The sequence below is a fragment of the Podarcis filfolensis genome, assembly GCF_964270895.1.
Source record: "Podarcis filfolensis genome assembly, chromosome: 1".
NCBI classification, from domain to species: Eukaryota; Metazoa; Chordata; class Lepidosauria; order Squamata; family Lacertidae; genus Podarcis; species Podarcis filfolensis.
The window spans coordinates 75,733,792-75,759,488 of record NC_139604.1 but is presented as its reverse complement, the minus strand read 5'-3'; the positions used below and the strand labels follow the sequence as shown (position 1 = coordinate 75,759,488).

At 42.0% G+C, this 25,697-nt stretch overlaps 2 long non-coding RNA genes across 2 annotated transcripts in view; both read right to left on the bottom strand.

Annotated features, from left to right (window-relative positions):
• Window positions 1-25,697, bottom strand: part of LOC310756455 — a 351,789-nt gene that overhangs the window by 262,874 nt on the left and 63,218 nt on the right. The window lies entirely within an intron of this gene.
• On the bottom strand, window positions 3,820-7,093 carry LOC310767034. The gene is made up of 3 exons (XR_014550589.1): window positions 6,155-7,093; window positions 4,840-5,096; window positions 3,820-3,973 (listed from the first exon to the last, which is right to left on the bottom strand). It is a non-coding gene; the product is annotated as an uncharacterized lncRNA (long non-coding RNA).

The window sequence follows — 25,697 nt, the reverse complement described above, 5'->3', positions numbered from 1 at the left end:
TAGTAGCTTTTGACAGCTAAAGCAAGTTAACTTTGTATACGAAGAAAGTAAAATTGGGGTCAGCATTAACATCAGTCTTCAATAAAACTCTTCAAGAGATGAATTCTCTTCTAGTTTGCTTTGCTCAATAACTTAATAACAAGAAAGTGAAAGGAAGGTAAAACAGTTGCTTCAGCCTTTCAGTTCTGGCATTTAAGATAACCTTAAAAAACTTGTCTTTTCATTATTGTTTAGATAATCTAATTCAGTTTATTTTATTTCTCTGGATCCACTCAGTGTTTCATATTCTTCTTGATGTTATACTACTTTTATTTCTCTATGCATCTGGGTCCTAGCCTCTGGACCAAGAAAAAACAACCTTCTTCCATCTTCCATGTAGATACATTAGATCAAGATACACTACGTCCGCAGCATTCCCCTGATCCAATAAACTTGTAACTCTATAAAAAAGAGAGATCAGATTTGTCAGGCCTGACTTGTTTTGAGAAATCCATGCTGGCTCTTAGTAACCACAATATCCATTTCTAAGTGCTCACAGCCTAACAGTTTAATTATCTGTTTTAGGACCTTTCCTATTATTAATGTCAAGCTAACTGATCAGTCGTTACCTGGGTCTACTTTTCCCCCCTGTTTGAAGATGGGGATAACATTTGACCACTTCCAGTTCACAGGGACCTCATCTGTCCTCCAAGAATTCTCAAAGATTATAGACAGAGGCTCTGGGGTTACATCCACAAGCTCCTTTGGTACCCTTGGATGCAGCTCATCAGGCCCTGAAGACTTGAATTCATTTAAAGTGGCTAGGTGTTCTGTTGCCACCTCATTTCCTACATTGGGCTGCAGCTCCCTCCTTGTATCATATATTCAGTTATCACCAGGTTGGACACCGTTTTCCTTTTGTGCAAAGTAGGTGTTGAGTAGTTCTGCCTTCTAATTACCTAATAGCATTTTTCTGTCTTCTCCATACTGAGCACCCATTACTTGCTTACTCTTCTTCTTGCCAAATAAACTTTTTAAAAAAGATTAGTTTTAACCTCTGTTGCAAGCCGGAGCTCATTCTAAACTTTGGCCTGCCTTCTCCCAGCAACTGTTGTCTTCTCTTGTATACATTCCTTCATCATTCCCCTTTCTTCTGTTTCATATACAGGTCCTTATTAAATTTCAGCTGTCAGCTCCTTATGCAGCCGCACCAGTTTCTTTAGGTGACTCCCACTTTTCTTTTTTGTTGGAATTGTCTGCATTTGTGGCTTCAGTATTTCACCTTTCAGAAACTCCCATCCATCTTGGGCTCCCTTGAGTATTTCAGACCATAGAATCTCACCCAATAGTTCCTTTTTGAAATCAGCCTTCTTAAAGTCCAGAGTGCATGTCTGACTACACTCAGCTTCCCCTTGCCTGTGTATCATGAAACCCAAGAGGATATGATCACTTCCTCTCAGGTTGCCAGTACTTCCGTTTCATTTATCAGTTCCTTCCTATTGGTGAGGACCATGTCCAAGATAAATGACCCCCTTGTTGCTTCTTCCACCTTCTGGGAAATGAAATTGTTAGCGAGGCAATTGAGGAATCATTGATGGTCTTGTCACATTGGAAGTGTACATGGCATTCCGTATATTTTACAAGTATACTATTGGGACAGCATAGAGTAACTTTTTATAATTTCTCACACAGATAAACTGTTTCCATTACTCTTATTACAGGTTGGTTGCCAGGTTGGCACCTGTCTGTTTCAGGAGACAATGGTGGAGTGTGCCCCTGGGGGTGAAGTCAAACTGTTGGAAGGTCACAGTGCCTGCTGTGGTTGAAGGGACTTATACGGGAGAGACATGTTCTGTTGGGCTGTGTATGTGATAAATGGGAGAAAATATCGGGGTGAAGGTGTCTTTTTCTATTTGTCTCCATGTGAGTCTCAGTTTATTGGTTACTTTTTCTAATAAGGCTGTTTCCATACTATTTGATACCATCGGTCCATGCTTACTCCTGACATGTCTCTCCAGTGTCTGGCTATGATGCTTTTGGCTGCTGAGAGTAGATGGGTTATTAGCTCTTTATGATGTGAGTGGGCATTATTGGAAGATGTTTAGTAGGGCCAGTTCTGGGGTGACTTCTAATACCTGCTTAGTTATTTTGCATATTTCTTGTAGAAGAAGAAGAAGAGTTTGGATTTGATATCCCGCCTTTCACTCCCCTTCAGGAGTCTCAAAGTGGCTAACATTCTCCTTTCCCTTCCTCCCCCACAACAAACACTCTGTGAGGTGAGTGGGGCTGAGAGACTTCAAAGAAGTGTGACTGGTCCAAGGTCACCCAGCAGCTGCATGTGGAGGAGCGGAGACGCGAACCCGGTTCCCCAGATTACTAGACTACCGCTGTTAACCACTACACCACACTGGCTCTCTGATTGATGTCCAGAAGAGTTGGATTTTAGGACATTCCCACCACATGTGGAGGTATGTGCCTGTGGAGGTGCATCCTCTCCAGCATTTTGGTGAGGTTCCTGGGTGTATTAGTAATAGTATCCGTGGTGTTAGGTACCACCTGTGAGTTTCAGAGTGAATTCTTTTCTTTTCACTGATATGGATTTAAAGGGAGGCTTAGACCACATTCTGGTCCATTGGGTGGGGTTAATCTCATAGCCTATGTCATCCTCCCATTGTTTTTTGATTAAGTTGAGGGGGTTTGTGGGATTTTTGAGAAGTATTTTGCATATATTGGATACCATCCCTTTGCCGTGTCCCTTTGTCGTTAAGAGGAGGTTTTCGAAGGTTGTTAGGGGCCTAGTTGCTGCTGAATTTACTACTGGAATATTTAAGAGGGCAAGAAACATGTTCTGCTGCAGCTGGGGCAGATGGTTGTGCTGTTGCAGATGCACTATGGTGTTTCTTCTCTCTGTGCTATCAGTAAGTTCCAGCTGTGAATATGGTCAGCTTCTGTCCATTTTGCCCTTCACCTCCAACAGCAAAATACATCAGGTTGGCCTTGTGGAATGTACTATGTGATTAAAGCCTGGTCTCCAGGATATGATTTAGTGTAAGACTCACAATCTTTTAGTTTAGCTTAGCTAAAACCCCAACTCACAGCCTTTTTATTTTAAAAAAACCCCACAAGGAAGTCTGCAGCTGGGCATGGAAGATTTGCGGTGACTCACAGCATCAGCCTGGCACATAAGATCTTGTAAAGCATATCAGGCAATCAAACACACTGATTAAACACATTGGAAAAATATAATTAGCTCATCTATTTGGAATTATACCATAATTAATATATTGGGGATTCGACTTGAGCCAAGAATGAGACTTGTCTAAGGAAGGAGAGATGCATAAATAGGATCAGCAGAATGTTCACAATCATTCCCTTAAATTATTCTTTACAGATCAATGAATTTTTAATAATACATTTCCATATTTGTTGAGAATTTTAAATAACGAATTACAGGCAGAAATGGTCATAGGACTACTCAGTAAAAGTTTTTCCCAATTGATTTTATCTTTGTCCAGTTTTGAATGCGATGGTGCAAGTCTGAATGCTAGCATGCGTGAATCTATAGTCAATTCACAGGATACTTTGGATTATCTTAAGTCAGAGATGGAGAGCCTGTGGCTCTCCTGAGTTTATTTATTTTATTTTTAATTATTTTAAAGCATTTCTAAACTACTTAATATTTGAAAATCTCTAGGCGGGATACAAAAATGCAACACCAAAACAATAAAACAGTATAAAAGCAGAGATACCAACATATAAAGCAGCAAAACGGTATAATAGCAATAGAATAAAATCAGAAATTCAGCAATAACAGGTCCAATCTTATGGGTCAAAGTAAGTCCAGTCAAAAATATGTGTCTCTACAAGATGCTGGTGAACCATACCTGGTTTAAATTTACCTTGAAGTCTCATTTCAAAAGCTGCAGATTGAAGCAATTTGGTGGAAAACCTGAACAATTCTGTAGATGGATGGTCAGCACACGCTGCATCAGACCTACAGAGAAGAACGAATGAAAATAATTTTACATGGCCCATTTGTTAAATGAATAATAAAGGGTACAATTTTAAAGCTTTTCATAGGGAAAGATATGGTGACATTTCAGCACAAAGACTTGAAATTGCTTGTTCAAATGATGAGGAATATGTGAGCAAAGCAGGAAAGTCTGAGGACATCCATCAGAATCCTTTGACTCTGCACAAATTATGAAAAGAAATGCGACTGATTGCTGCCTTGTACAGACTTTGGCTGAATTCCTTCTAGAGAAGCCAGAGATAATTTTTATAGGCATTGAAGATGGTATGATACTAGTGCCATTTCCCAGCTCATCTCTTTGTCCCAGCCTGAAGAGGTGTTGCAGAATCTTTGTAGAACCTTAGAAATCATAGAATTGTACAGTTGGATAAAACCCTGCGGATCATCTAATCCAGGGGTGGCCAACTCCCAAAAAACTGGCAGTGATCTTCTCGCTTTTTGGGAGTTCAGGTCGAAGTTGTTGAGTTTTTTTAGGAATGAAAGCCCTGTTTTGGGGGGTTCTGGTCAAAGTTTTTGAGCTTCTTTGGGGGGAGCCAGTGATCTACCACAGATATCCAGATCACAGTCTGCCTGTTGGACATGCTTGATTTAATCCAACCCCTGAAATGCAGGAATATGCAGCTGTCTCATATGGGATTGAACCTGCAACCTTGGCATTATCAGCACCATGCTCTAACCGACTGAGCTATTCAGAAGACACATGGAAGCCTTGACACTGGGACAGTACAAGACCACTGGCCAGCCTGAAAGGGGCCTATTCCTGTGCCTCTGTCACCTGTCGTTAGACTTCTTGATTCTAAAAGCAGATTGACAATGGAACCAATTACCTAGAGGAGGAGTAGGTTCTCCTTTGCTGGATATCTTCAAGCAGATTCTGAACAGCCACCTGTAGAGGCTGCCCAAGTTCTGGGAAAGCCATTCTCCAAGTCTATGATTCTAGATTGATGTGCCCTTGATCCTCCTGTTGTGAGTCTGTGTAGCTTCACTATTCTTTATTTAACTACATCCTCTCCAAGTCTTCTCCTTTCTTTCACTGGACCTGCTGCCTGCTCTGGATCCTTTACTTACCAAAGTACTCATGTCTCTATAGGCAGAGAAAGCAAACACGAAAATGTGATACTAGGTACCTAGAACCAGACAACTACAGGTTGGCTCAAGAGACTTCAAAGTGCAAACAGATTGGCCTGCCCTCAACTTTTTATGCGGGTAAGATTATGTTTGCCATCCCAACCCAAACCCCTTTTGCTGAGATCCGCTTGTTTCTTTAATGGGTTGTAAACAGCGTGCAATTATAAAATGTTTCATAGCTTCCAGACTGTCTTTGTCATGATGCTCTTGAGAATGAATAAAACAGATTTTTTCCTTGGCATCTAAATTGCTACATCTGGAGAGCTGACAATTAGAGGTATATATATCCTAATGAAACTACGTGAAGGAGTCTGGCAGGACCTGCAAAAGTGACAGTCCATAGCTCTGCATGTTGCCTGGAAGGCAGGTTATTGTTGCGATATGTCATTTTGCTAGGTTAAACAAGTATTTAAGGATCCTATCTTGGGAAAACCGCTGGGGTTTTTTCCTTTGCACAGACATATGCTACAACTGCAGTGGGCATTTCACTTACTTTTTCTTTCTTTGACAGAAAATCCCCCTGGAAAATATTTGCTATATTTCCCCCCCTCCCTTGTTTGATGGCAGGCTTCAGACCTGATTTTAATTCTATGTCATAATAAAGGCAATAGAGACTTTCAATAAAATCACGACGGATCCAAAAGTGGTGCTCCATCTGCTAGACTGTCACACAAGATATTATTCTTCAAAAGCAGAACATCTCTTGAGAGTCAGTAAAGCAATCTTGGGCACCAAAAGGGAAATTCAAGTCCTCACTGCTAGATAATGCAAGTCTGGAGTACTCTTTGCAATAGTTTGCTGTAATGGGACCTATTCACCACATAAGTAAGTCAAGAAATCCAAAAGATTCCTGAACTTCCTTACAGCAAAAATGTTTCGTGATCTCCATGGAGATGCTCTGAAATTGAATCTGAAGTTACTGAACTATCACATAGCATACTTTCTGGGAAAGACAGATAAGCCATTTAAAAAAAATTATTCAATTAATAATAACAGATAGCAAGAATCTAGCACCTGAAAATTACTTTCTGTCCTGTTGTGATTTGAGCCTTTTGGCATCTATGGAGAGAGTGCAGTAGTTCCCAAATCTTGCTGCAGATTAAGCTCCCACAGAGGCCTCTGTCTGTTTTTAAAGCACAAAAATTTTTTGAATTCACTAAACTCAGGAACAGATGATAGTTACATTCCAGTGTGGTAGACCCAGACCATTATCACGGTATTTGGAGTTTTGATCAGGCACACTTCTTTGGGTGTCCTTTCAGATTGTTTGGTACTCATTTATCCAAGATGGCTGCTGCTAGTTGGAACCGGTAGGGCAAAAAACAGGGAAGCCAATTATAGGTGAAACTGGAGTCAATCATAGGTAGAACCAACTAATTCTAGCTTTGTCCCCATCCTCCTTCCTGTTGAGACATTGAGTTTCTCCCAACTCTATCTGGAGAAAGCATAAGGACTGCCTCAATGAGTAACCACATAAATCTAGTGCTGGGCAAACTCTTATTGGCTCTATTCAGAATCAGCTTAGCAATGACAACCCTCCTCAGTCAAGGCCTGGAAAAAAGCAACAATATTTTTTCCTGACAATAGCTGGTACATACAAATTGATAGTGCCACACATGCATATCTTGTTGCTCCCCTGTAAACAAACATATCTGGGAATGAAAGGCGATAGATGTGAATGGGGTACAGTAACAGCATAAAAAGAATAGAACTACAAAAGACAATCCAACAAATGATCCTAAATAGAGAAGATACACACCAAATAAAAGGATGCTTTTGTTGGGCCTGTGATCCAGTAACACAGTTCAATGGTGGGGATAAACATTAAAGAACTCTGTAGTTTCAAAGAAAATAGAGAATTTAACTTTAAAGAGCTTTTTCACATATGCCTACAAAGATGCAGGCCAGTGAGAAACTTATTAACATCTCACTTTACATTTTGAACTGGAGGAAAAGTTGGGAGGAGGGGGTGAGTAAATATTCACAATATTTATTTATATTTATTTAGCAAAATCGATATAGTGCCAGATCATAATAAAACCTCCGAATGGTTTATAAGGCAGTACAGCTATATGTGGTAAGATGGGCGATTTTGTATTCTGAGTAAGTTAATGCTAACTCTGGCGGCATCACTACATAAGAACTTAAAAGAGCCTGCTGGATCAGGCCAATGGCCCATCTAGTGAAACATCCTGTTCTCCCTGTGGCTGACCCTGTGGAAACCCTGCAAACAGGACCTGAGCACAAGAACACTCTCCAGTCCAAACATGGAAGCAGAGCATTGCCTTCACAATCTGCAAAGGCAGAGCAGAACGTTAATCATGACTCGTTGCCATTGATATCCACCATCCTACATGTTGGGATACTGCCAGGGAGATAATATCCATCTGAGCCCCCAAGCTCGGTGCCGGACGATCCATCGACCTCCCGTAGTCACGCAGTATCAGCAATTTAGCGACACTAAGCCTCTGGCTTAGTGCACACTCTTAACAGCAGAATTCACACAGCAAAAGTTGCACAAGCAGGACAGCATATTTACAGTTTATTTGGCGTTGGTCAGAACAAAGAAAACATGACCGTCTGCTCCGACTGCTCAGGCAAGAAGAGGCGAAAACGAAAGGAACATATAGCATAAACATCCTGTGAGACAGGAACTTACGCAGGCTGTTATACAAACATCCTGCTCCCTTTTAAGGTGGAACGGAAATATCCTAACATCCTCCCCCTTTCCGTGTAACCTGTAGTACCTGTGGTTCAACCCAATTGCAACCTCTGTACGTAAACCTTAAGTTGTTCTCTGTTAACAACCTTAGACAACCTTAGACAACCTTAGACTGCAAGTTTCACAGTCCCAACTCCTGTAGCTTGCAAAGTCCTTCCATCAGCCAGGTGGACCTCTCCATCTTGAGGTGTGAAGGAGATAAACAGATGGTGGTCTTTGGTGAGATGGCGCGTCGCCCCAGAGTCAATAACAAACCTGGCCTTGGCCTTGTTTCCCACCGGCGTGGGCTTTTGCAGCTTGCCTTTAGCCTTTGGTGAAGCTGTGCCAGCATACAAAACCTTGTTTTCCACTGGCGTGGGCTTTTGCTGCTTGCCCCCCTGCTCCTGGCCATCAGACTTGCCTTTAGCCTTTGGTGAAGCTGTGCCAGCAAACAAAGCCTTGTTTTCCACTGGCGTGGGCCTTTCACCCCCCTTCTGCTTCGGGCCATCTGCAGGCTTTTTCCTTTGTTTACTTCTGGCCTTCCGGCCTCTGCAAAGTTGACCTTGGCTCCCATGGGAAACAGAGCTCTCAGCTGCCGACTCCTTGGCTCCCCCTGGAGGCTGGAATGCTGCCTGGGATGACATCACAGTCAGCTCCCCCTGCAGCTTGCAACCGGTGCCCTCGGCATCCTTGCATTCACTCGCATTCTGGGAAACAGCCAGGACCTCCGATGCAGTCAAGCTCTGGGCTGGGATGACTGGCAGATGGGCTATCTTCAAAGCATTCCACATCTGACGCGCAGTCGTGTTGCCAGCTAGCGTAGCAATTTCCTCCAGAGAGACGGACAAGACTATTACGTCTATGGCTCTCGAATTCTGAGCCTCCCATCTCCCTGTCAGAGGAACTGGAGGGGCTTCACATACAGTTTGCCAGACTCCAAACTGACGCAGCAAACTCTCACACCATTTTGCCCAGGTCTCATAATTGTCCCGATTTAATTTTGGGTACTCAGCAGCTTCAGAGGCTTGGAAAAACTCCATTCCACCTCTTAACGCCAGCCGTGAGTCTTCTTCACTTCAGAGACTCCTTATCTTGGCTCTCATAAATCACGAAGCCTGCTTGGCTCGGCTCCCAGGCCAATTAGGCCAGCCGGACATCAAAAGCTCTTGCCGCGGCAAACAGAAAAGCCTCTTCTTTCGCTTTTCCAACATACCTTTCAGCAGTCTGTCGCTGTCTTACTCTCCTGCAAGTCCGTGAATCTGGGCCCATAACCTGTTGTTGGGATACTGCCAGGGAGATAATATCCATCTGAGCCCCCAAGCTCAGTGCCGGACGATCCATCGACCTCCCGTAGTCACGCAGTATCAGCAATTTAGCGACACTAAGCCTCTGGCTTAGTGCACACTCTTAACAGCAGAATTCACACAGCAAAAGTTGCACAAGCAGGACAGCATATTTACAGTTTATTTGGCGTTGGTCAGAACAAAGAAAACATGACCGTCTGCTCCGACTGCTCAGGCAAGAAGAGGCGAAAACGAAAGGAACATATAGCATAAACATCCTGTGAGACAGGAACTTACGCAGGCTGTTATACAAACATCCTGCTCCCTTTTAAGGTGGAACGGAAATATCCTAACACTACATAGGTTATACTCTTAGTTCTTAGGGATGTGCAGTTGGGGTGAAATCATTCTGCTTTTATTTAGTTTGTGTTTCTAAAGGCCACCTTAATTTAGTTTCACATTAGTTTCGTTTCACAATAAGCTCAGGTCTGCCAGTACTCAAGGCCACTCGCTGAAACTAAACAGATCTGGGGCTGATCAGTGCCTGGCCTGAGGACTGTCTGGGAACCTCATGTACATTCCCTTGGTTTCCATGAAAGACAGCCTGGTGTAGTGCTTAGGCAGGGGTCAGCAAACGTTTTCAGCAGGGGGCCGGTCCACTGTCCCTCAGACCTTGTGGGGGGCTGGACTATATTTTGTAGGGGTGAAAATGAACAAATTCCTATGCCCCACAAATAACCCAGAGATGTGGGCCAGATTTAGAAGGCGATTGGGCCTTAGTTTGCCTACCCATGGGTTAGAGTGACAGACCAGGACTTGAGAGACTGGGGTTTGAATCCCCACTCAATCATGAAGCTTACCGGGTGACCTTGGGCCAGTCACTGACTCTCAGCCTAACCTACCTCACAGGGTTATTGTGAAGATTAAATGAGAAAGGGGAGAATCATGTAGGACCCATGGAGAAAGTGGTTGGATATAAATGCCATTAAAAACATGAATAAATACATGGTGGACAAAAGGTAAGACATAAATGTATTAAATAAATTTTACATTATTGTCACATTATTATTTTTAAGAAAACATTGCAGTGGAAGTGTAGTGATACAGTTTCTTTTTTCCCATGGCAACTGGCAGCTGTGCTGAGCTTGTAAAAGGCCTTTCACATATGTTACAGAGCACTCCTCTGAAGGCAACAACATTTGCTGCCTAACAGTGTGAGTTGTAATTTGGTTATTTGAAAACTTAAAGGCTGTATATAGTTTCCCTCAAAAAATCTGCGTACTCTTGGGCAGGTTAAAAAGTGTGTAGAAACTGAACATGTAAATGCAGTAGAGGTGCAGGGCAAGAGGAGCTGCTGAAAAGTTTAGAAAGGCAAAAGATAAAGGTCCTTTTAAATTCAGACTTCGGGTACTGCCAGAGGTTTCTGTGGCACAAGCCATCTGCAGCTTGATTCCAAGTACATTGAACAGAGATAAGACAGGCATCCTGCAGAGGGATTTAGCATGCCCAAAGGACCCTAAAACCAAAGCATGAGGGAAGGTTTTGTTGGTGCAAGGAAAAAATTGGTATATAAATGAGAATTTCCTGGATGCCAAGATCGAGGTTTGGGGCAAGTACTCTTTGGGGAGAGAACCCCAGCAGAGATCTAAAATCACAAAACATAAAGCAAAGTAAATAGAGGCTGTTAGACCTTTAAAATATGCCGTTGTGAGTTCCAAAACTTCCTTTTCCCCCTAGCATAGAAAAAGGCCAAATGTTTGGTAAGTTACGAAGCCTCCAAAAGTCAGATTCATGTGCTTTCCTATTCAGCATTCAGAAAAAGTTGTAAAACTTGGTTTAGTTGCAAAGTGGTTAAAGTTCCTCAATTATTGGTGTAGGAAATCAAGAATAGCTTGTGAGAACCATATGGTCTGAGCTTGGAGCAACCAGTTCAGCCTTCACATGTTGAGCTTCTCAGGTAGGCTGAGGTGGAACAAAGGCTTGATTACTTAGTCCCTCCCAAGCTGAGCTAAGCCTGGTGGGACATCTTACTCTATGGTCTTAATCCCTCCATGCATTAATTAGACTTAAGCATATTGATTATAATCTTTTTATGCCAACTTTGTCACTGCATGCTTCTCCTTTTGCAAATGACCTTTACGTGGCAAAAATGGCACCTACGATAGAAAGCAAAATTGAATTATAATATTACTAATGCATTTTTAAGGATTAATTTAAGACATTTGCATACTACTTAATTAAGCCCATTTCTCAGCGGTGTACATAAAAATAATGCACAGAAAATGAGATAATGAAACAAAAAAAAATTATCATAAAGCCGATCATAATGTAAAATATAATAAAAACACATTCAACATGCAAATTGCACTGAAAGGTTTTCTGCAACTTGGGTTTTTAGTGTAAATGTTATTCCTTGATAGTTAGTGCAAATCCATGTAAATCTTTAATTTTTAATCTTCTGTGAGTACTCAGAAGTCAGTACATTAGGCACAATAAAACCCGGATGGTGAAATCATAGCGGCTGCTTCTTAGGAAACCCAAGGGACTTCTTCAGTTTGCATTTCTATGTAAAGCCACTCTTCATTCAACAACTCTTACAGCACATTATTATGAATATCCCTCTCCATCTTTTCATCTATCAAGACTTCTTCTACAACTGCACCATTATCTGAGAAGCAAATAAACCTTGCTTTATTTTTTTTCTTTGAAATTAAAAGGTTGATGGTTGGCTTGAAGCCCAAAAGTTGATGGGAGATAACTGCTCAATAGTTTGACTACAGTGCTACTTCTTGTTACCTCTGTGTGAATCCACCAAAGTTGAAATTGTATTTTCTGAAAGATTACATTTAGTCATTCATTTCAAGCTGCATGAGAACTGAATACTGTACATAAAACCCCACCCCTTATCATGTTTTAATAATAAAAAAATGATTTTTTGTGCTCCAACAGTAAGAACTATTGATTAAAGCAAGTGGGTAGAAGTTTTGACTGCATCCAAACTGAGTTGAGATCATTCAAAAACTGTTTAAGAGAGACAACATCGAACATATGAAAAGAACCCATTTATATTTGCCAGAGGGGGAAAAAAATCAAAGTCAAGGCTGACGCTTAGGCATTAACTTGGAGCTGTGTTGCCAGACCTTTGTGAAGCAGGAGTTCACTTCTAAGCTTCTGAAGACTTAATGCTTTGTTGGGAAACAATTGCACTTATGCAAACTCACAGTCCACAATCTGTCAGAGTTAGGTATGCTTAATACCATTAAAATATCTGAGATTAAAAGGTAAAGGTAAAGGGAGCCCTGACCATTAAGTCCAGTTGTGGATGACTCTGGGGTTGCGGTGCTCATCTAGCTTTATTGGCCGAGGGAGCCGGCGTACAGCTTCTGGGTCATGCGGCCAGCATGACTAAGCCGCTTCTGGTGAACCACAGCAGTGCATGGAAACACCGTTTACCTTCCTGCCAGAGCGGTACCTATTTACAGTGGTACCTCGGGTTACAAACGCTTCAGGTTACAGATGCTTCAGGTTACAGACTCTGCTAACCCAGAAATAGTACCTTGGGTTAAGAACTTTGTTTCAGGATGAGAACAGAAATCGCACGGCGGCAGCACAGCAGCAGCGGGAGGCCCCATTAGCTAAAGTGGTGCCTCAGGTTAGGAACAGTTTCAGGTTAAGAACGGACCTCCGGAATGAATTAAATTCTTAACCCAAGGTACTACTGTATATACTTGCACTTCGTGCTTTCAAACTGCTAGGTTGGCAGGAGCAGGGACCGAACAACGGGAGCTCACCCCATTGCAGGGATTTGAACCACCGACCTTCTGATCGGCAAGCCCTAGGCTCTGTGGTTTAACCCATAGCGCCACCCACGTCTGAGATTAGGTGTGCTTAATTCTCCATTGGACTGTGGCCTGGATTTTCTGTGTCATGATCACTATTAACATCTGAGTACTCTGGTCTTGTTATTATTTTTTTCTTGAGCACCAATATATCCTTGAATTTCGTATGAAGAAAAAAATAGATGGCTGCCCGCATGCACCAATGGTGGCGGCCTCCCCCCCCCCGCCCAATATGATGATAAAAGGTGCCTGGCTATATCTTTGATTACACGATACAAAGTTCATTAGGAGGATGAGACATCATCACATCAATTTTTTCCATGGAGACACTATGCCATGTGTTAAGCCTGGGCCTAGGCAGTTCTCTTCTGCATGTTTAGAAGATATGGGAGGAGCAATCAAGGATGTTCAAGTAAGATATAGCACTTTTCCTTTTATTTCTGAAATCTTCACTTCAGTAATTTTTCTTTCCCAAGAATACTTCCCCTGCCCAGGGATGGACTTTGATAATATGGCAACCTGAGCGAGGACAAAAATTTGGCAACCCCCAAATATTTCTTATTTTCACAATAATACCTTTTGGTACAATTGCCTTTTTATGGAACTTCTCAGTAGGTATGCATATAAATATATGTTGTTGTTGTTGTTGTTGTTGTTGTTGTTGTTGTTATCTTGCACTCCCTCTGTGTAGAGCAACCAGTGGCAGAGGAAGGGGGTGTAGTGGGTGTGGGCCGCCCCGGGTGACGTCACTGAGGGTGCGTGTGACAAAATGACAAAAATATGTTGAAAAATAAAGAAATAGAAAATAAAAAATTGGGCTCACGAAACTTTTTATTTCGGTAAACAAACGCAATGAAACGCAGCTGGCGCTGGGCACCACACCACAGGGGCTGGCACTTACCATGGGGCCTGCAATGTGCCTGAGCCATGCATTTCTCCTGGGAGTGACGTGGTGGCTTGGGCGCCTGCAGGCTCCGCGTTGTCTGAAACGGCAGCGTGGGACTTGCATCTGCCCACCGCCTCCCCCTCAGCCACCCTACAGCTGAGGGGGAGGTGGCAGAGAGGCCCCATGCAGCACACCCCACCCCCATGGGCGACTCACCCCGCCCATAGCTGCAGGATGCATGCCCCGCACCGGGCAGCCGAGTGGCTAGCTACGCTGCTGGGAGCAACTGCCTGTACCATACTAAATCTGGCGCTGTCTTGCTTATGCAATAACTTGGCCATCTATGCCTTTTCTTTTCGCACAAGATCCCAGTCAGATGGAAAGAAAACAAGTGACCGAATCACAATTTATCTTTCTATGCTTCTATGCTTTCACATCATCCAAAAGAAAATGATCTTGTATATACCAATGCATGGCAAAGTGATTGGTGAATGAGGATTAATTCTCTACCTATATAATGGGATGGGGTTTTTTTAAACCACCCATTAGTATATGCAAATATGCCTTGAAAAATTATTAGCGTCTCTTTGCAAGGTGATTAAAAATCAAATATACGTCTTCCATCACCCCTGCAAGTGAACTCATGCTTTTATACAGATGATTGTCTTTATCACTTTTCTGCAGAGAAGAGAAGATCAAAGCTATTCTTTGTGTTTCTCATCTTTAGACAAAGAACGCAAGAAATAAAGCATTCCTGTTAATTCTGCATGTGTTGGGTTACAAGGTGTTTGCATTGCATTCCTTACTGTTCATTAGGTGCCATCCATTCCTATTAGAGGGGAAAATACAAATAGAAAGGAAGGTAAGATAAATCTTCTCTTCTCTTCCATGAAGTCACGTTTTTAGACTTCCTTCAATTACAATAATAGAAACAACAGCAGCAGTTTCAGAACACCAATTTTAGGTTTTCGTTGTGTGCTTTTGAAGTGGGAATGGAACTTTAATTGTACAAAAGCACAACAGAACCCTCATATTATGCTGTGAATGGTTCCTTTTGTGAAGTTTCTCAACGTGATGCTGTTCTCCCCTCCCCCCAGGATACTCAAAGAGTGATATCATTCCCAATTAAACTGGGCTACTTTGTAAGGTCATGGTGACCTTTAATTATTTTCTGAAACTGTTTCATCATAGGAGTGCCGGGCACCTCAGGCACCCATTTAGGTAGTAAATTGCAGTGTTCAAAAGTGTAGGAAGTAAGCACCAGTAGAATTTTGACTAAGCTAAACCACATAATTAATGGTAAGGATAAGCAACTACAACAGGGGTAGGTAACCTAAGGCCCAGGGGCCGGAGGCGGCCCAATCGCCTTCTCAATTCGGCCTGTGGATGGTCCGGGAATCAGCGTGTTTTTACATGAGTATTTAAAATGCATTTCTGGGTTATTTGTGGGGCCTGTCTGGTGTTTTTACATGAATAGAATGTGTGCTTTTATTTAAAATGCATCTCTTGGTTATTTGTGGGGCATAGGAATTCGTTCATATTTTTTTTCCAAAATATAGTCCGGCCCACCACATGGTCTGAGGGACGGTGGACCGGTCCACGGCTGAAAAAGGTTGCTGACCCCTGAACTACAATGTAGAACAGACAAGTTACATCCTTAAAAGCAAATGACGATTGACTTTTCCTTTGCCAAAGGAAGAGCCCAGGGATGGCTGGTGTTGACAGTTGGATGAGGGTACTGAGACATACTGCTAAGCCATACACATGCTTTTTATAAAGAGGAACTTAGAAGCACTGGATACATTTTTTATTACTACACATAAATACATCAGAAATCTTCAAATGGAATTGTTATAATCCATAAAGGTTAAGACAGACAAGCATTTCAAGTGTGGTAGAAGTGACCTGATCATACATTCTTTTGATGCAGAAAGCAAATGACACAGAATGCAGTGAATATGTCAAACTTTATAATATATTTCTATATATTTCTCTTATATCAGCAGGTTAACTTCAGTCAAGATAGGCAAGGCCAGTTCAAACAGAGAAAAGCTGTTTGAAAGCTCTTTTTCCCAGAGAACAGGCAAAAACTGGTCCATGGAGAACTCCAATGGGTCTTGCTGGCTCAAGCTCTGTTCTACAAATGTTGCTGCTGGAAGATGTTGTCATAGCAAAGAACAAAGCAGAAAGCTTATGTAGGCTGACAAGTAGGGTTGTGTGGTGGGCGCTATCTTTCTAATAAAAGATTCTTGCCTAATTTTACAGTCTTTCAATTTTGTGAGGCTGGGATGACAGTGGTAGTGCAAGGGACTCATCCTCTGTCTGAGGATGGTATGAAGACTGTCCTCTCTTGCTGGGTGGGCCTCAGACAAAGTACTGTCAGCTCTCCACTGAGAAAGTGTCCTGAGTCCTCATCAGGACTAGCAATGTCTACTAGTCACAATGGCTATCATATCTAGTATGCCTCTAAAGACAAGTTGATGAGGAACATGAGTGGGAGAGTCCTACTGAGCTTGTGGGCTTTCCATAGATGCTTGGTTGGTTGGTATGACTCAGAGGGCTGCTCTTATTTTCATGATTTATTCTGCAGATGAAGAACAAATCTCAGCAGGTATGCTTATCAAGTACAAAGCTCTGTGTGGCCTATTGTGATCAAGGTCTGTGGTTCTGCTTTGCGTATGAGTCACTCTTCCACAAGCACTTGCAATTGTGCTGTCACATGCAAACCCTGCCATTAGAGATTAACCTTGAACATGCGCCACTGCTAGGTTTTCCTTTTTCTTTTTGAGCAATAGCCTTAAGTGTTTGTATTATTCCGCTCACAATAGAAATGCCTGGACAGATTCCCACTACTTTCATATGTGAAAAGTTTCATTAAATGGCAAATAAAACCTGAAGGTTAAAGTCTTTTCAAGGAAACTGTAAACATTATTCAGGCACGGTGCCAGATTTTTTCCGGGAGCCTGGGCAACTTTGCTTTGGTGGCCTTCACTAGCAAGAGAAATGTAGTAAAATTCAGGCAAAACTGATAGGGAAGGGCCCTGAGAGAACCAGGAAGCAGAACTGGCTGCCGGAAGAAAGTGAGCCAACTAGACAGGATGTATGCCATGTGATTGGTCCTTCTGTGATTTCTCTAAAAAGTAAATAGCAGCCATGGCAGGTAGGGGTGGGACATAGATTGGGAACTTGGCTTGGATGAGGTGGGCTTCAGTCCTTTATTGCCACTGTGGTCTTGAATTAAATTAGCCCCCACACTCACATGATGACTGAGAGGAGATCCATATGACTTCTCTGGGAATTGTAGTCGGTTAGGGGTGCTGGGAACTGTGGCTCTAAAGTCTCTTGACAACTCTCAGCACTCTAAACCAACTACAGTTCCCAGGTGTGGTGTTTTTTTTGGGGGGGGAGCCATGATTGTTAAAATTGTATAAGAGTGGTTTCAAAAGATGGCGCAGATGTGATGTAGTAACATTTTCGTACAGAAGGCCAATATATGTGCTCCCCCCACCTCTTTAGTTCAATGGCTATTCTTAGTTATCATCAGACTAGAGATTTAAAAGAAGGGTATTTCTTAATATAAAGTGTGATACAGTTGTGTGCAAAACAGATATGTGTGTTATCATTGAAGAAGTGAAAGGAAAGAAGTCAGAGAGCCATCTTTAAAAAGTCATCTTTCTAAATAAACAGAGATTACAAGACAAACACCTCTGACTGCAGAGCTGAAAAGCTCCTATAACTACTAAACAGATTCTACCATTACTACCAGACGTTGCGTTTAGGGTGCATTTCTGTTTACTGAATCAACATAAGATGGCAGTTGTGCCAGCAGCAGATGGAAATCAATATATTTATGCACATTTTTACAAAAAACAACAACCTCAACTCTCTCAAGAAATGGTTTCTTACTCCCCAAGAAACTGATTAACGCTATGCAGGCTTTTCAGGGCACTTAATATTTTCAAAAGAACAACATTTGAAAGCAAAGTAGTTGTCTACTTGAAGATCTCGCATTTGTCACTTGTGTTTATAATCCGCTTGAATGTTCCAAGCTTCAGTCAAGCACTTGGCTCACGTAAGTCAGAAATTCATGCAGGGAAGAGGAAAAAGCCACAAAGCTGCCATTCGATCATAGGCTGCTTGTCTTTCAAATAAATAGGTATTTTAATCTCATTTTTGAAGTTGCTATTCAAATATTTCATGGGTTCTCTAAGGAATAGGTTTTTTAAAAAAATTTTGGAAATGCGTCATCCTAAGGCAGAGGTGGGGCACTTGTCATCTGTGGGCTAATTAGGCCCACCAGGCTTCCTCATTTGTCAGTACAGACCAAGCCACGTACACCTGCCTTATACCTAACATTATATGTGATGCCCATTGTGGGTCAGATGCAGCTGGGCCAAAGGAGCTTTGCACCCACCATGCTCTGTGCATAGGTTTTGCCAACCCTGCAATTGATAGTTAGGACTTGCAAAGTCCCATGTGTGGAGCTGCATCCCTAAAGTCCCCAGACATTAGGGGCAATTTTTTAATGGTACAAAAGTCTGAAAGTAGAACAGACCACCTCAGAGGGCTAGGCGATACAGGGATGGTACAAGCTGTTTGCTCATGGAAGTTTAACATTGATTTGAAGCTTTCGGTGTATACATGTTTTTCACATGATTCACAGAACACTGTACAGTGGTACCTCAGGTTACAGACATTTCAGGTTACAAACTCCGCTAACCCAGAAATAGTACCTCGGGTTAAGAACTTTGCTTCAGGATAAGAACAGAAATCACGTGGCGGCAGTGGGAGGCCCCATTAGCTAAAGTGGTACCTCAGATTAAGAACGGTTTCAGGTTAAGAACGGACCTCCAGAATGAATTAAGTTTGTAACCAGAGGTACTACTGTACATCATTACAGTGGTACTATGGTTTATGAACAGTCCTGTTTACGAACTATTCGGTTTACGAGCTCCGCAAAACTGGAAGTATCGGTAGTGCTCCTGTTTGCGAACTTTACCTCAGTCTACGAACGGAAGCCGAATGCTGGAAGGGCACCGGCAGCGGGAGGCCTCATTAGGGAAAGCGCACCTCAGTTTAAGAACGGTTTCGGTTTAAGAACGGACTTCCAGAACGGATTAAGTTCGTAAACCAAGGTACCACTGTACAAAAATGGGCACAGTAGGAATAGCCCTTCTGTCTGCTATGCAACCCCAATCTTCTCCAGAAGATTGAAGGACTCCCTCCAGAGCAACATGGGCAGGCATGACGGCTGCGGGAGAAATCACCTCCATCACCTTTCCTTTCACAGAATCATCTGTTGAAGAAAAGTGCCTTCCATGAGCAACAAAGTGAATTGCTGGGATGCTAATAATAATAATAATAATAATAATAATAATAATAATAATAATTTATTATTTATACCCCGCCCATCTGGCTGGGCTTCCCCAGCCACTCTGGGTGGCTTCCAACAAATTATTAAAATACAGTAATGCATCAAACTTTAAAAGCCTCCCTAAACAGGGCTGCCTTCAGATGTCTTCTAAAAGTCTGGTAGTTGCTGTTCTCTTTGACATCTGGTGGGAGGGCGTTCCACAGGGCAGGTGCCACTACCGAGAAGGCCCCCTGCCTGGTTCCCTGTAACTTGGCTTCTTGCAGTGAGGGAACCGCCAGAAGGCCCTCGGCGCTGGACCTCACTGTCTGGGTAGAACGATAGGGGAGGAGACGCTTCTTCAGATATACCGGACCTTCCTTCCCTCTTGTTTAAATTCCTCAACCTGCAGTCTCGAATCCCATTTTCTCAACAGTTTTGTAAATAAAATATTGCAAATTTTCTCCTTTGAATCAGCTTGATCCTGGACTGGCCTGAACTGAACTGGAGGTGACTATATGTGACACCTCCAACATATTTTAGAACTAATTGACAACACTGCCAACTCCTTAAACCATGTATGATTTTCATGACATGAAGACCAGTAAAATATAAGGGATTCTTCAGTAGCCTGCCCAAATAAATGAGGAACCAGTTGCTGCTGCAGCTAGGAAAGCTGTGTGCTTGTAGAAATTTTATATAGTACATTGTGGTGAGCAGTCCTGTAGCACAGAGTATCACCGTCTTTACTTATTCTGAGATCTCATTAAACTCAATGGGCCAAATCCATCACTTTCACTCAGTTGCTATACATGGCCTGTACAATAATGGAACCTGTGAACTGAGGTACTGGGCAATGGAAAGACTCCATCACGGAGCAATGAAATTGCACCAGAATAGTATGGGGAAGCTATATATGTCATGGTAGATTGACTTCAGCTTCTCTGAATGACTCTAACTTTGCTTGGTAAACTACACCTTTGAACTACATTAGAGGTGACAGACTAACAGAAGGGTTCTGTACCTGCAGATCTCTGTGCAGCAATACTAAGCACAGCTTTCCTTGATGGTTTATTGTGGAAAGGGCAAGAGAAATATTGCTCATTTCCAACCCCTTATTTTCTTCTGGGTGAATTTGATTCTGAGAGTTGGGAATAGAAAAGCAGATGTCCTCGTTTCTACTTGTCCACCTGGCCCCAGGGGAAATTTTCTACAAGGGAAAATCTGATTTAGGAGATACAAATTTCTTAAATAAAATAGTATAATTATACATATATATAAGCACACAATATATATTTTTAAATAAACAAATATTCATGTAATAAAATATTTGAATATTGCGCAATCACACATTTTACCATTTTTACTATGTGAAATATTGGTATCAAAAAACCACAATATTGGAAGATCCCAATACAAAAATAGAACAGTCAATTTATTAAAAATAGAAAGGTGGTTTCACATAAAAAATCACAACTGCTGAACCAGAATATGTGTACAGCAGGATAATAAAAAAATCTGTCTCCAAGGAACACAGTCATTGAAATTGGACCCAAATCTCTCCAAAGGTAGTTCCAAACTAATCCAAGGCTGCATACACTTGCAGCATTTTGTTCTAAACTCAAGGGGAAATGAGTATTTCCTAGGTAGTCCACACACAATCCACATCTATTGTATATGTTTTGCCCTGAAAAGCTGTTATTGAGAAACTGGTTTCATTCTGAAAACAAAAGCCCACTGTAGATTGATTCTGTATTACCGGACAGTGTGAATATTTGAAAACAGAGGTAGGTGGTCCTGGCAATCTGTTGGTTGTGCATCCATACCTGCCCAATGACACGGTGGGTGGATGTATGCCAAGATTTCAGCCACCACTTCATTTACCCTCCCCAATCAAGGGGAGAGTTTTGAAACACAAATCAAGTAAACACATCCACCTTTGTCATAGACTGCAGGATCTAGAATCAATCTGGATCAGAAGCAGCATGAGCACAAACAATTCTGGATTAAGAAAAACTACTTTTTGTGTTATGAATGGGTTAGTGTGTATGCAGTTCAATGGTCTCTGTCTTAACTTCTGTGGGAGCCTTGCCTGCTGACTGGTTTCAGAATATATTATCAAGGAGATAATATATTGCATATAAGACGCTTCCATATGAAAAGGTTGCATGCAGTAAAATTTGCATACCCATAAAAGGTGGGAATGCCATTTCATAGGGATGGTAACCTTTCTCTGTCCTTAGTGTTAAACTAAAAACAACAAGCTGGATAAAAGTCTTTAAAAATACATCTAAAACTTTGGAAGAGACGGCAAGCACATCTTTAAAACACTATTCTTGAAAGCTCACACTGAAAAGTCAAACCAAACAGTTTGCAGACTGTAAAGTTAGACCTCCCCTTTCATCTAATCTTGTGGAAGAGTGGAAGTTTACTCATTTGTGGGGCAGGAAGAAAAGATCAGACAAGGGAAAGAGTCCTTTCTACCCTTACACGAGATAAAATGTGTGTATGTGTGTGGCGAGGGGAGAATAAGTCCCCTTTTTCCCAGGGAGTGAAAGAGAAAGGAATTGATTTCCCTACTTCTTTTCTTTTCTTTTCTTTTTAAAAAAAACTAATTTATATTCATTTTAAAAACAATAAAACATGAAAATCAACCCTTTCAATCAATGCAAAACAATTCAGCAAAAAAACACAAAGGAAGGGCAAGGATTGTTGCAAATAAATCATCCACTATTACTCAATCAAGTGGAAGATTTGAGCAAACAGGAAAACAAAATCTAGATTGCTGGCAATTTCAAGTATGGCTGCCCTTCTTCTGTGGAATAGCATTTCTATCTGCACTTTTTGGAAACAGTTGAAGACAGGTGGGTCTTTACAGTTTGAGTGCCCACTTGTTAGGACTTTAATCTTGTTTTTCTCAGGACTGTAAGACAATATAGTAAATATGTAAACTAGTCTACCTAGTATGGGTTTACTGTGGGAAAGGGTTCAGAAATCAGGGGTTGCGACAGAAACAACTTTGCTCCAAGGCCTTATGGAGCACTTCTTGACCTTGCTGGAATATGGATCAAAGCCTTACCAGTTGATCCAAGAAAGTGTGGAATGATATAAGGGAAAGACACTTTCTATTTTATACTGTACCTGAAGATAACCAGCTCAGCATCTTCTTCTCATTAAAAGGGAGGGTGAGTAGGGGCTTGCTCTGATGTGGAAAGCAGATCTCCCTTTTCCTCCTGTACAGCCTGTTCCTATCACTTTTAATCTAGGCATTACCTGGACACGATACAATAAGCAAAGCCTCTGTATCCAGCCCTCCTCATCTCTGTCCTTCTGTATTGATCTTTCCTCTCTGCAATATCAGTGCTACCTTCAAGGAGCATGATTCATGTGGCTTTTGAATGTCAGCATCAAGCTGGAAAGACTGATGGGCCCTGCACTCCCTCACGACTTTGGCTGCCACCACTCCAAGACGACACTTCACAAAGCAAACTCAAAAGATCAAAGGCTGCCGTCTAAGCCTGGGGATGGGAAGCCATGTGGAGCTATCTTCCATCTCCTGAGTTAAGGAACTGACAGGACTTCCCATGGAGATCCACAGGATGACAAAAAGAGCACAGTTTAGGCAGAACATGGTTGCCTGCTTTCAAACTGAAGCAGGAGCAGGTGGACTTATGTGGACACCTGGGGAGTTATTTGAATCTTAAGTCTTCTTGGCACAAGCTTGATTTGCATATTTCCTAAGTAGGGGTAGTTCCCATTCCTGTGGTTACTTCCATGCAGCTTTGGTATAGTGCATAATCCAGGTCACAGAGATCATAGCTGTCAACCTTTCCCTTTTCTTGCGAGGAATCCTATTCAGAATAAGGGAATTTACCTTAAAAAAAGGAAACGCTGAGAGCTATGCACAGAGATGCATCTTGGAAACAGAGAGAAAAAATGTTGCAATAATAGAAACTTATACTCAAAGTCCAAATAATAATAATAATAATAATAATAATAATAATAATAATAATAATAATTTATTATTTGTACCCCGCCCTCTGGCTGGTTTTCCCCAGTCACTCAGGGCAGCTTCCAACAGAGACTAAGAATATATTAAAACATTAGACATTAAAAACTTCCCTAAACAGGGCTGCCTTCAGATGTCTTCTAAACATCAGGTAGTTGTTTATCTCTTTGACATCTGGTGGGAGGGCATTCCATAGGGTGGGCGCCACTACTGAGAAGGCCCTCTGCCTGGTTCCTTGTAACTTGGCTTCTCACAGTGAGGGAACCACCAGAAGGCCCTCAGCGCTGGATCTCAGTGTCCGGGTGGAACGATGGGGGTGGAGACGCTCCTTCACATATACTGGGCTGAGGCATGCACAGATGCATGTCACTTGATAGGCTAGCAAAAAGAGCAAGGAGAGAGCATTAAGTCTTCTTTTTAGCATGAAGAGTGTGGCTAAACTTTATTATGGAAACAATCTAGTTGCTGCAATATGACCTGCTTATTTAAAAATAATAATAAGCATTCCTTTAACATTTGTTTGCACAAAGTTTATGGGAAGGTTAGGTGACAATGTATGTTTATCAATCCGTCAATTCTGATTTGTTTGCAGGGAAACTGTGTGACAATGTGTCAAGCAAAACATTTCCCCATCAATTTACTTATCACAAAAAGTTTAACCAACAGTTTCCCACCATCCTCAGTCCAGACTACAAAGCCACCACAGAGATAAAAAATATGGCACACATTTCTATTTTATGTATGGGGGCTGTGTGTCAGGGCACTTGGGGGACAGAGCTTGCTTCCCTCTGCCCAGCAAGTATGTGTACATAGCACACCCATATGCAATAAACATTAATTTATTTACTGAAAATGTCAATTAGCAGATTAGAGCCAACCAAAGCAGGTCAATGAAGTACATATCATTTGTACATTGGGGGCATGTGGTATGTTTGGGGAGTGAGACCTAATAAGGGCATTGTCAAAACATTTCTACAAATTGTCTCATTCCATAGAACAGAACAGAGAAAAATCTCAAACTGCTTTACAAACTTTGTTTACCAGCTTGATATTTTGGAAACTACACTAGCAATGGCTAGTGTTTGGAATTCCATCAGTGGTATAGGTTAAGAGCCTTGTATCAAAATGCGCAAAGCCTGAGTGCATGTGATGGTTCTATTTTTATTATCAGCAGAGTGAGAAAAGGACAGGGTAAAGGTTAGCTTTAATTAGTGTTATTCCTGTGACATTAGGAGAGCATAGCCAGGATTTTAAATTAAGGGCATCACCTGGACCTTAGCTTGATTTTCCATGAGCAGGTGAAATCTAATTCTAATTCACCTGAAAACTCTCTTAAAGTTGCATGCAACGCAGCTTGGTGCTTGCATTCATCGGCTCTGCTGGGGCTGGAAAACCAGGTGCAGATCCAAGCCTCTGCGGTGCCCAAGCAACAGCCCCACATGAGCAGTCCCTGCCGTGCCTTTTTACAGCAGACAAACAGCTGCAATCAAAGCAAATATTCACAACCACCAACCAGAATTTTGTTGGGTCCAGAGACACTCTGAGAACTGAAGACAGTGAGTGCAATGGTTTGCTCCAATTGCATTAGTGTGCTGCTGCTGCTTTGTGATTGAACTGCGAGCTGGATAATTTGATAGTGTTTATTGCTGATTCTGTTGTATTCCTGATATAGTCACCTGAAACCTTCCATTGAAAGGTGGTCTAAAAACACAATAAATCTATGCCCCTCCCCTCTGTATCCAACTAATGTCTCATAAAAAGGGGATTTTCACTCGCACAATAGGACCCCATACCACTCCCAAATCTGCTTCAGAGTGCTGTGGGATGCCAGAAGAGATTTAGAAGACACACAGGGTGGAGGAGAGAATATTCCATGATGCAAGCAAAAAACCTCACACTGGCTCTGTTGTTGACACTCTTGCCTGCCTCTTTGCCCATAGGGCTGTTGTGAGATCACTGTCACCAGGTGTCTGTACATATATCTAGAGAATGCTTCCCCCTATTTGGATCCCACTGCCCCATTTCTTGACCCCTCTTTTCTTGCTCTAGTCTTCCCCAGCTGACATGTGGTTCTGATGATATTATGTACTGAAGTTCTCACCCTGGGCCAGCAGGGGGATACTGTAGATGGTTTTTCACTCAGGTCCTTGTATTCAAATAAGGGATCGAAAGTAACGTTCAGTGATTGGATAGTTACAGAAAATGGTTACTGTTGCATTCTAGTGGAGCTCTATATAAGCAGGCTGGCTGAACCCTTCAGTTCTGTTCTGGCCTCTGAATAAACAAGAGCTGTTTGAAGAATCGCTTTGTCGTCTGATATGTTCACCCACAACATAACAGATGAGGTCATCAGGAGCCCGATTGCCTACCTGTGATGTACAGAGTCACTATGCAACTGGGAAACTGTTTTGTGCAAACATGTACACCATACAAATGGGCACTGAACATATGAAATTCAGCCAACTTCTCTTTGAAGTTTCTTTTGCTGA